This window comes from Triticum aestivum, chromosome 2A, assembly GCF_018294505.1.
Source record: "Triticum aestivum cultivar Chinese Spring chromosome 2A, IWGSC CS RefSeq v2.1, whole genome shotgun sequence".
Taxonomy (NCBI): Eukaryota; Viridiplantae; Streptophyta; class Magnoliopsida; order Poales; family Poaceae; genus Triticum; species Triticum aestivum.
The window spans coordinates 646,685,544-646,689,857 of record NC_057797.1 but is presented as its reverse complement, the minus strand read 5'-3'; the positions used below and the strand labels follow the sequence as shown (position 1 = coordinate 646,689,857).

The 4,314-nt window shown below is 56.7% G+C and overlaps 1 pseudogene; it reads right to left on the bottom strand.

Moving 5' to 3' along the window:
• Nucleotides 1–424: 424 nt before the first annotated feature.
• On the bottom strand, nt 425–3,900 carry LOC123185792 (plasmodesmata-located protein 5-like; annotated as a pseudogene).
• Nucleotides 3,901–4,314: the final 414 nt, after the last annotated feature.

Below are 4,314 nucleotides of genomic sequence, written 5' to 3'. Positions count from 1 at the left end.
TTACACCCGGCGGTAAAATCTATGAGGCACTGGATATGATCGACATACACGATCAGCGGCAAGCATCGGTCGATCAAGGTTTATAAAGAAATGTTGCGTCTTGCGTGTACTAGCTAAACTGGCATCGCAAATATGCCTCGCTGCGAGAACTAGCTAAACATGCATAATAATAACCTTTAAAAACAGCTCATGCAATGCATGAAAACACCTGAATGCAGATCGAGCTAGCTCGGAGAAGAGATCAACATCTGCTGAAGATCTTATAAAGATCAGCATTAGGTTTCCACACACACATAGGATCGCGCCAAACGACCGGGCTCCACAATCACGAAGAAGATTTGTGGAGGATCACGGAACAGAGCAATAGTAAAATGGAGTACCAAGCATCCAAATGCATAGGATAGATCAACATAACTAGATTAACAGTAGTAGTAAAATGGCGTTGGCTTCCTCCAGCCGTCCAGCGCCCTCATATCCTGCTTGCTTTTATTCAGTCTGCTTCTTTCTTCTCCCGGTAAGATGATGGCTTCCCTTCCCTTCCGCCGCTGGAGATAAAGATAGACGTGTCAAGAACTCAAGATCACGGGTGTGTTTTACCAACAACGAGGCGGAGACGTAGGTACATACCTGCTGCTGCTGCTGCTGCATCAATTCCCGGCCTTTCCCATCACCAGGCGGCAGACATGAGCTACCAGCGCGACGATAGCTACGACGACGATGAAACAGATTAACACAGTCAGGAAGATGTGATCCTTTACGATCCTCCCTGCAGCGCAGCGCGTCACAAGTTAGAGACGGAATCGCCATGGAATTTACCGGCCGGAGTAATGCTCACGAATCTTCTCTCTCAGCGGCGGTGCCGATATCTCGAGACGGAGGTAGCAGTCTGGGCCCAGAACCGCGGCCACGCTTCCTTGCACGCCGTCGGCGGTGAGTCTCCAGTGTACACTGTTGCCGCTCTCTCCCTCGCTCACTCAGGATTAGAGGTAGAAAAAGGAACAAGGCACACCGGAGTTTTACCCAGCCCTCACGCACGCACGCACACACACGGATCACCTGGCCACTAAGTTAATTAACTAAACCATGCACCCACGCCCGCCGGCCACTAACTAGCTAAGTACCAGCAACTGACTCCTACATGCGTGCATGTATAGCACCCACGCATCATTCCCCTCAACGGCAACGACCCAGCCAAGCATGTGATGCGTCCCAACTGACTACCTGCATGCATCTAGCAAACTTGGCCATCACATTTGCCAACGGGCTTGCTCTATGCGCCAGACTGAGTACACACGCTACACACTTTGCCACAGCTTCCGCTGCGTCCCGCACATCCCGCGCGCACTCGACGCGCCCGACTGTACCGGTGCGTCCCGTACGTCCCGCACGAATCCGTCGCGCCCGACGAGCCCGACCACATCAAATCGTGGCTTATTCCAACACACAGCCCCTAAGCCACGGCCTAGAGGAGTCCGTCGTCGTCGATGTTGGCGCCGGCCAAGAGAGTCTGCTCCGCCGCCGGTCCTTTCCGCAGCTGCGGGCACTCGCGCCGGAAGTGCCCGTGCTCCCCGTACTTGTAGCAGCGCCTGCGCCTGTTGCCGCCGCTCCTCGACGCCACGCTGCGCCCGTCGTCGTCGTCCCGAGCACCGCCGTGTCGACGCTCCCGCGCTGCCCACTGCGCCACTGTCATGAGCAGTTGCTCACCCTGCGCTCGCCGCCGTCTTGTCCACGGCGCCGAACCCGCTCGTCGGACGCACGCAGCCGTCTGAGCGCTTCGTCGAACACCATCGTCGTCACGTCGTGAAACTGCTCGATGCCGGCGACGACGGGGAAGAGGCGACCCGGCACCGTATCCAGCAACTTTTTGACAAGTGTTGCGTCGCCCAGTGTCTCCCCGAGGTTGGCATACCTCGCCGCCATCGCCGCGAGCCTCCCGCCGTACACGTCGGGCTCCTCACCGTCCGCCATCTTCATCCGGTCGAATTCGCCGCGCAGCGTCCCCAGCCTCGCCGCGCGGACCCGATCGGCGCCGACGAACCTCACCTTCAAGGAGTCCCATACCTCCCTAGCGGTGAGCTTCGTCGCCACCTGCAGTAGCACGTCCTCCGGCAATGCCCTGAGGAGCAACACGCGCGCCATCTTGTCCTTCTTGGCGTTCACCGCCGCGTCGCCCGGCGCCACCGCCTCCCATACGGTGTGGACGTCGAGGATCGCCTGCGCCTTGATGGCCCAGACCGTGTAGTTGTCCACGTTCAGCATCGGCATCGTCATCGTCGCCGATCCGCCCGCACCGCCGCCGTGTGGGATGAGCGCCATGATCGCCGGTGATTGCCTGAACCGAAGCTCTGATACCAATTGTTGTTGCCGCTCTCTTTCTCGCTCACTCAGAACTAGAGGTAGAAGAAGGAACAGGGCACACTGGAGTTTTACTCAGCCGCACACACATCCCCGTTTTTCTTCCAAGAGCACCAACTCTTCCCAACACCAGTACATGGCTTATATAGCCAGACACACACAACGGCATTTGCCTCACGCACGCACGCACACGCACGGATCACCTGGCCACTAAGCCAACTAACTAAACCATGCACCCACGCCCGCCGGCCACTAAGGGCATGTACAATGGTTCTATCTTAGCAATGACACGTAGGATAAACGATGAGGTGGAGGAGAGAGAAATCATAAGAAAAGGCTTGTCTTCTCTTATTTAAGAGAAGACAAAAGATGATCTCTTAGCACAATTTGTCTCACCATGTTTTTAGGAATAGCTAGTTATTGAAGATAAGGCTTAGAGATGACCCATTGTACATACAAATTTTTGTCATTTCTAAATTACATGCAAGACTTAAGATAAAACTATCTTATCAACCATTGTACATGCCCTAACTAGCTAAGTACCAGCAACTGACTCCTACATGCATGCATGTATAGCACCCACGCATCATTCCCTCAACGGCAATGACCCAGCCGAGCATGTGATGCGTCCCAACTAACTACCTGCATGCATCTAGCAAACTTGGCCACCACATTTACCAACGGCCTTGCCAGACTGAGTACACACGTTATACACTTTGCCATGGCTTTCGCGTCCCACACGCACTCGACGCGCCCGACGAGGCCGGCTGCACCGGTGCGTCTCGCACGTTCCGCGCGAATCCGTCACGCCCGACGAGTCCGACTACACCAAACCGTGGCTTATACACCCAGCTCGTGGCCATCTGCAGCACCGCATCACTCAGGCAAAGGTCGCACTTCTCCGGGGCGCGGTCCGTCGCGCACTGTGCCAGCACGCGCGCCGTGTCGCCGTTGCTCGCCGTGGCAGTCGCGTCGGCGGCGGGCGCCCGGCCATTCGCGGACTGTGGGACCAGGGGCGGCGCCACGGCCGAGAAGTACAGCACGTCGATGGCGTGGATGCCCACCGATGTCAATGCCGTCGGAGGAAACGTTGGTGTCGGCGTAGCCCAGGAAGCAGCCGTCGTTCAGGAAGCCCGCGCGCCGGCTCGCGTTGCCGCACTGGTTGGCGATTTTCGCGCCGGCGTCGGACAGGCAGTGGAGGCACGGGCCGGGCGCGGGGTCGCCGAAGCAGAGGCCGCGGGCGAACGCGCCGCTGGTCCGCTTGGAGGCGAAGCCCGTCGGCGCGGCGACGGAGGGGAGGTCGTCGAGGAGCGAGAGGAGACTGCGGTGGAACGCGTCCCTGTCGTTGGGGTGGGGCATCGGCGGCGGGTAGCACCTTGTCACGATGACCTTGGAGGTGCCAGTGACCGCCGTCATGGCGACGAGGGAGAGGAGGAGGAGGAGGCGGCTGGAGAGCGCCATGGGAATAGGCAACTCCAGGAAGGTAGTGGTGGAGACTCGGAGGAGGAGCCGAGGAGTATATATGTGCGCTGGGGCTCTGCTATGTGGAAAGAAGCACTGCAAGCGCATGGTTTTGCCTCATCCGTCTCCCACGTGATTTATGGTTTTACCACGCAGTGCAGTAACATTTATTTTATTAATGTTGGTAGCGACCATAAACATTTGTTGAAGTGCAGATGCTGAAGCTCCGGTACTGAGAGTGACCGGAGATGAAGAGAGGTGTGATGGACGGTGGCCAGATCCTGAAGCCGTTAATGAGTGAGCAATGTTGAGTATAATATTTATTAGGAAAGATGAGATAGACTAAGATTTATTTTGGCTTGTCTTGTACTTCAAGTAGATGATTGTACTTTTATATATATGCCCACGAGACTCAAGCAATACAACGAACAATTCCACCAATCCCCCTCTCTCCCGTACCTAGGGTTTGTCCGCCGGCCGTGTTGGCCGGCTGCCTAG